This window comes from Astyanax mexicanus, unplaced genomic scaffold (assembly GCF_023375975.1).
Source record: "Astyanax mexicanus isolate ESR-SI-001 unplaced genomic scaffold, AstMex3_surface scaffold_36, whole genome shotgun sequence".
Classification (NCBI taxonomy): Eukaryota; Metazoa; Chordata; class Actinopteri; order Characiformes; family Acestrorhamphidae; genus Astyanax; species Astyanax mexicanus.
Genome location: NW_026040046.1, coordinates 502,501 through 507,500, shown reverse-complemented (window position 1 = coordinate 507,500; position 5,000 = coordinate 502,501). Strand labels below are relative to the sequence as shown.

General features: G+C 46.5%; 19 non-coding genes and 3 pseudogenes across 19 annotated transcripts in view; all 22 read right to left on the bottom strand.

Moving 5' to 3' along the window:
- Positions 1–105: 105 nt before the first annotated feature.
- Positions 106–224, bottom strand: LOC125791812 (5S ribosomal RNA). The gene has a single exon (XR_007431544.1). It is a non-coding gene; the product is annotated as a 5S ribosomal RNA (ribosomal RNA).
- Positions 225–334: 110 nt separating this feature from the next.
- Positions 335–453, bottom strand: LOC125792196 (5S ribosomal RNA). The gene has a single exon (XR_007431928.1). It is a non-coding gene; the product is annotated as a 5S ribosomal RNA (ribosomal RNA).
- A 110-nt stretch (positions 454–563) lies between these two features.
- Positions 564–672, bottom strand: LOC125792733 (5S ribosomal RNA; annotated as a pseudogene).
- A 110-nt stretch (positions 673–782) lies between these two features.
- LOC125791376 (5S ribosomal RNA) lies at positions 783–901 on the bottom strand. Its single transcript, XR_007431102.1, has one exon. It is a non-coding gene; the product is annotated as a 5S ribosomal RNA (ribosomal RNA).
- A 110-nt stretch (positions 902–1,011) lies between these two features.
- On the bottom strand, positions 1,012–1,130 carry LOC125792184 (5S ribosomal RNA). Its single transcript, XR_007431916.1, has one exon. It is a non-coding gene; the product is annotated as a 5S ribosomal RNA (ribosomal RNA).
- Positions 1,131–1,240: 110 nt separating this feature from the next.
- On the bottom strand, positions 1,241–1,359 carry LOC125791728 (5S ribosomal RNA). The gene has a single exon (XR_007431460.1). It is a non-coding gene; the product is annotated as a 5S ribosomal RNA (ribosomal RNA).
- A 110-nt stretch (positions 1,360–1,469) lies between these two features.
- Positions 1,470–1,588, bottom strand: LOC125791375 (5S ribosomal RNA). The gene has a single exon (XR_007431101.1). It is a non-coding gene; the product is annotated as a 5S ribosomal RNA (ribosomal RNA).
- Positions 1,589–1,698: 110 nt separating this feature from the next.
- Positions 1,699–1,817, bottom strand: LOC125791373 (5S ribosomal RNA). Its single transcript, XR_007431099.1, has one exon. It is a non-coding gene; the product is annotated as a 5S ribosomal RNA (ribosomal RNA).
- A 110-nt stretch (positions 1,818–1,927) lies between these two features.
- LOC125791372 (5S ribosomal RNA) lies at positions 1,928–2,046 on the bottom strand. The gene has a single exon (XR_007431098.1). It is a non-coding gene; the product is annotated as a 5S ribosomal RNA (ribosomal RNA).
- Positions 2,047–2,156: 110 nt separating this feature from the next.
- Positions 2,157–2,265, bottom strand: LOC125792785 (5S ribosomal RNA; annotated as a pseudogene).
- A 110-nt stretch (positions 2,266–2,375) lies between these two features.
- LOC125792293 (5S ribosomal RNA) lies at positions 2,376–2,494 on the bottom strand. The gene has a single exon (XR_007432025.1). It is a non-coding gene; the product is annotated as a 5S ribosomal RNA (ribosomal RNA).
- A 110-nt stretch (positions 2,495–2,604) lies between these two features.
- Positions 2,605–2,723, bottom strand: LOC125791371 (5S ribosomal RNA). Its single transcript, XR_007431097.1, has one exon. It is a non-coding gene; the product is annotated as a 5S ribosomal RNA (ribosomal RNA).
- Positions 2,724–2,833: 110 nt separating this feature from the next.
- LOC125791632 (5S ribosomal RNA) lies at positions 2,834–2,952 on the bottom strand. The gene has a single exon (XR_007431360.1). It is a non-coding gene; the product is annotated as a 5S ribosomal RNA (ribosomal RNA).
- A 110-nt stretch (positions 2,953–3,062) lies between these two features.
- On the bottom strand, positions 3,063–3,181 carry LOC125791370 (5S ribosomal RNA). The gene has a single exon (XR_007431096.1). It is a non-coding gene; the product is annotated as a 5S ribosomal RNA (ribosomal RNA).
- Positions 3,182–3,291: 110 nt separating this feature from the next.
- On the bottom strand, positions 3,292–3,410 carry LOC125792195 (5S ribosomal RNA). The gene has a single exon (XR_007431927.1). It is a non-coding gene; the product is annotated as a 5S ribosomal RNA (ribosomal RNA).
- Positions 3,411–3,520: 110 nt separating this feature from the next.
- On the bottom strand, positions 3,521–3,629 carry LOC125792769 (5S ribosomal RNA; annotated as a pseudogene).
- A 110-nt stretch (positions 3,630–3,739) lies between these two features.
- On the bottom strand, positions 3,740–3,858 carry LOC125791369 (5S ribosomal RNA). The gene has a single exon (XR_007431095.1). It is a non-coding gene; the product is annotated as a 5S ribosomal RNA (ribosomal RNA).
- Positions 3,859–3,968: 110 nt separating this feature from the next.
- On the bottom strand, positions 3,969–4,087 carry LOC125791368 (5S ribosomal RNA). Its single transcript, XR_007431094.1, has one exon. It is a non-coding gene; the product is annotated as a 5S ribosomal RNA (ribosomal RNA).
- Positions 4,088–4,197: 110 nt separating this feature from the next.
- Positions 4,198–4,316, bottom strand: LOC125791367 (5S ribosomal RNA). Its single transcript, XR_007431093.1, has one exon. It is a non-coding gene; the product is annotated as a 5S ribosomal RNA (ribosomal RNA).
- A 110-nt stretch (positions 4,317–4,426) lies between these two features.
- Positions 4,427–4,545, bottom strand: LOC125791366 (5S ribosomal RNA). Its single transcript, XR_007431092.1, has one exon. It is a non-coding gene; the product is annotated as a 5S ribosomal RNA (ribosomal RNA).
- A 110-nt stretch (positions 4,546–4,655) lies between these two features.
- LOC125791365 (5S ribosomal RNA) lies at positions 4,656–4,774 on the bottom strand. Its single transcript, XR_007431091.1, has one exon. It is a non-coding gene; the product is annotated as a 5S ribosomal RNA (ribosomal RNA).
- Positions 4,775–4,884: 110 nt separating this feature from the next.
- Positions 4,885–5,000, bottom strand: part of LOC125791993 (5S ribosomal RNA) — a 119-nt gene continuing 3 nt past the window's right edge. The window contains exon 1 of the ribosomal RNA XR_007431725.1: positions 4,885–5,000. This exon is cut by the window's right edge and continues 3 nt beyond it. This is a non-coding gene — a ribosomal RNA (5S ribosomal RNA).

The following is a 5,000-nucleotide window of genomic DNA, read 5'->3' as shown; positions in this document are numbered from 1 at the left end:
CAGAGCTCTCATCAAGACTACTTATGCAACTTCATCTATGTTGGGTTTCAGATAACAAACTAGTAATGTATAACAAGACCATGGTAATGGAAGCAAGAGGGGAAAAGCTTACAGCACCTGGTATTCCCAGGTGGTCTCCCATCCAAGTACTAACCAGGCCAAACCCTGCTTAGCTTCCGAGATCAGACGAGATCGGGCATTCTCAGGGTAGTGTGACCGTAAGCCATTGCAGAGCTCTCATCAAGACTACTTATGCAACTTCATCTATGTTGGGTTTCAGATAACAAACTAGTAATGTATAACAAGACCATGGTAATGGAAGCAAGAGGGGAAAAGCTTACAGCACCTGGTATTCCCAGGTGGTCTCCCATCCAAGTACTAACCAGGCCAAACCCTGCTTAGCTTCCGAGATCAGACGAGCTCGGGCGTTCTCAGGGTAGTGTGACCGTAAGCCATTGCAGAGCTCTCATCAAGACTACTTATGCATCTTCATCTATGTTGGGTTTCAGATAACAAACTAGTAATGTATAACAAGACCATGGTAATGGAAGCAAGAGGGGAAAAGCTTACAGCACCTGGTATTCCCAGGTGGTCTCCCATCCAAGTACTAACCAGGCCAAACCCTGTTTAGCTTCCGAGATCAGGCGTTCTCAGGGTAGTGTGACCGTAAGCCATTGCAGAGCTATCATCAAGACTACTTATGCAACTTCATCTATGTTGGGTTTCAGATAACAAACTAGTAATGTATAACAAGACCATGGTAATGGAAGCAAGAGGGGAAAAGCTTACAGCACCTGGTATTCCCAGGTGGTCTCCCATCCAAGTACTAACCAGGCCAAACCCTGCTTAGCTTCCGAGATCAGACGAGATCGGGCGTTCTCAGGGTAGTGTGACCGTAAGCCATTGCAGAGCTCTCATCAAGACTACTTATGCAACTTCATCTATGTTGGGTTTCAGACAACAAACTAGTAATGTATAACAAGACCATGGTAATGGAAGCAAGAGGGGAAAAGCTTACAGCACCTGGTATTCCCAGGTGGTCTCCCATCCAAGAACTAACCAGGCCAAACCCTGCTTAGCTTCCGAGATCAGACGAGATCGGGCGTTCTCAGGGTAGTGTGACCGTAAGCCATTGCAGAGCTCTCATCAAGACTACTTATGCAACTTCATCTATGTTGGGTTTCAGATAACAAACTAGTAATGTATAACAAGACCATGGTAATGGAAGCAAGAGGGGAAAAGCTTACAGCACCTGGTATTCCCAGGTGGTCTCCCATCCAAGTACTAACCAGGCCAAACCCTGCTTAGCTTCCGAGATCAGACGAGATCGGGCGTTCTCAGGGTAGTGTGACCATAAGCCATTGCAGAGCTCTCATCAAGACTACTTATGCAACTTCATCTATGTTGGGTTTCAGATAACAAACTAGTAATGTATAACAAGACCATGGTAATGGAAGCAAGAGGGGAAAAGCTTACAGCACCTGGTATTCCCAGGTGGTCTCCCATCCAAGTACTAACCAGGCCAAACCCTGCTTAGCTTCCGAGATCAGACGAGATCGGGCGTTCTCAGGGTAGTGTGACCGTAAGCCATTGCAGAGCTCTCATCAAGACTACTTATGCAACTTCATCTATGTTGGGTTTCAGATAACAAACTAGTAATGTATAACAAGACCATGGTAATGGAAGCAAGAGGGGAAAAGCTTACAGCACCTGGTATTCCCAGGTGGTCTCCCATCCAAGTACTAACCAGGCCAAACCCTGCTTAGCTTCCGAGATCAGACGAGATCGGGCGTTCTCAGGGTAGTGTGACCGTAAGCCATTGCAGAGCTCTCATCAAGACTACTTATGCAACTTCATCTATGTTGGGTTTCAGATAACAAACTAGTAATGTATAACAAGACCATGGTAATGGAAGCAAGAGGGGAAAAGCTTACAGCACCTGGTATTCCCAGGTGGTCTCCCATCCAAGTACTAACCAGGCCAAACCCTGCTTAGCTTCCGAGATCAGACGAGATCGGGCGTTCTCAGGGTAGTGTGACCGTAAGCCATTGCAGAGCTCTCATCAAGACTACTTATGCAACTTCATCTATGTTGGGTTTCAGATAACAAACTAGTAATGTATAACAAGACCATGGTCATGGAAGCAAGAGGGGAAAAGCTTACAGCACCTGGTATTCCCAGGTGGTCTCCCATCCAAGTACTAACCAGGCCAAACCATGCTTAGCTTCCGAGATCAGACGTTCTCAGGGTAGTGTGACCGTAAGCCATTGCAGAGCTCTCATCAAGACTACTTATGCAACTTCATCTATGTTGGGTTTCAGATAACAAACTAGTAATGTATAACAAGACCATGGTAATGGAAGCAAGAGGGGAAAAGCTTACAGCACCTGGTATTCCCAGGTGGTCTCCCATCCAAGTACTAACCAGGCCAAACCCTGCTTAGCTTGCGAGATCAGACGAGATCGGGCGTTCTCAGGGTAGTGTGACCGTAAGCCATTGCAGAGCTCTCATCAAGACTACTTATGCAACTTCATCTATGTTGGGTTTCAGATAACAAACTAGTAAAGTATAACAAGACCATGGTAATGGAAGCAAGAGGGGAAAAGCTTACAGCACCTGGTATTCCCAGGTGGTCTCCCATCCAAGTACTAACCAGGCCAAACCCTGCTTAGCTTCCGAGATCAGACGAGATCGGGCGTTCTCAGGGTAGTGTGACCGTAAGCCATTGCAGAGCTCTCATCAAGACTACTTATGCAACTTCATCTATGTTGGGTTTCAGATAACAAACTAGTAATGTATAACAAGACCATGGTAATGGAAGCAAGAGGGGAAAAGCTTACAGCACCTGGTATTCCCAGGTGGTCTCCCATCCAAGTACTAACCAGGCCAAACCCTGCTTAGCTTCCGAGATCAGACGAGATCGGGCGTTCTCAGGGTAGTGTGACTGTAAGCCATTGCAGAGCTCTCATCAAGACTACTTATGCAACTTCATCTATGTTGGGTTTCAGATAACAAACTAGTAATGTATAACAAGACCATGGTAATGGAAGCAAGAGGGGAAAAGCTTACAGCACCTGGTATTCCCAGGTGGTCTCCCATCCAAGTACTAACCAGGCCAAACCCTGCTTAGCTTCCGAGATCAGACGAGATCGGGCGTTCTCAGGGTAGTGTGACCGTAAGCCATTGCAGAGCTCTCATCAAGACTACTTATGCAACTTCATCTATGTTGGGTTTCAGATAACAAACTAGTAATGTATAACAAGACCATGGTAATGGAAGCAAGAGGGGAAAAGCTTACAGCACCTGGTATTCCCAGGTGGTCTCCCATCCAAGTACTAACCAGGCCAAACCCTGCTTAGCTTCCGAGATCAGACGAGCTCGGGCGTTCTCAGGGTAGTGTGACCGTAAGCCATTGCAGAGCTCTCATCAAGACTACTTATGCAACTTCATCTATGTTGGGTTTCAGATAACAAACTAGTAATGTATAACAAGACCATGGTAATGGAAGCAAGAGGGGAAAAGCTTACAGCACCTGGTATTCCCAGGTGGTCTCCCATCCAAGTACTAACCAGGCCAAACCCTGCTTAGCTTCCGAGATCAGTCGTTCTCAGGGTAGTGTGACCGTAAGCCATTGCAGAGCTATCATCAAGACTACTTTTGCAACTTCATCTATGTTGGGTTTCAGATAACAAACTAGTAATGTATAACAAGACCATGGTAATGGAAGCAAGAGGGGAAAAGCTTACAGCACCTGGTATTCCCAGGTGGTCTCCCATCCAAGTACTAACCAGGCCAAACCCTGCTTAGCTTCCGAGATCAGACGAGATCGGGCGTTCTCAGGGTAGTGTGACCGTAAGCCATTGCAGAGCTCTCATCAAGACTACTTATGCAACTTCATCTATGTTGGGTTTCAGATAACAAACTAGTAATGTATAACAAGACCATGGTAATGGAAGCAAGAGGGGAAAAGCTTACAGCACCTGGTATTCCCAGGTGGTCTCCCATCCAAGTACTAACCAGGCCAAACCCTGCTTAGCTTCCGAGATCAGACGAGATCGGGCGTTCTCAGGGTAGTGTGACCGTAAGCCATTGCAGAGCTCTCATCAAGACTACTTATGCAGCTTCATCTATGTTGGGTTTCAGATAACAAACTAGTAATGTATAACAAGACCATGGTAATGGAAGCAAGAGGGGAAAAGCTTACAGCACCTGGTATTCCCAGGTGGTCTCCCATCCAAGTACTAACCAGGCCAAACCCTGCTTAGCTTCCGAGATCAGACGAGATCGGGCGTTCTCAGGGTAGTGTGACCGTAAGCCATTGCAGAGCTCTCATCAAGACTACTTATGCAACTTCATCTATGTTGGGTTTCATTTAACAAACTAGTAATGTATAACAAGACCATGGTAATGGAAGCAAGAGGGGAAAAGCTTACAGCACCTGGTATTCCCAGGTGGTCTCCCATCCAAGTACTAACCAGGCCAAACCCTGCTTAGCTTCCGAGATCAGACGAGATCGGGCGTTCTCAGGGTAGTGTGACCGTAAGCCATTGCAGAGCTCTCATCAAGACTACTTATGCAACTTCATCTATGTTGGGTTTCAGATAACAAACTAGTAATGTATAACAAGACCATGGTAATGGAAGCAAGAGGGGAAAAGCTTACAGCACCTGGTATTCCCAGGTGGTCTCCCATCCAAGTACTAACCAGGCCAAACCCTGCTTAGCTTCCGAGATCAGACGAGATCGGGCGTTCTCAGGGTAGTGTGACCGTAAGCCATTGCAGAGCTCTCATCAAGACTACTTATGCAACTTCATCTATGTTGGGTTTCAGATAACAAACTAGTAATGTATAACAAGACCATGGTAATGGAAGCAAGAGGGGAAAAGCTTACAGCACCTGGTATTCCCAGGTGGTCTCCCATCCAAGTACTAACCAGGCCAAACCCTGCTTAGCTTCCAAGATCAGACGAGATCGGGCGTTCTCAGGGTAGTGTGACCGTA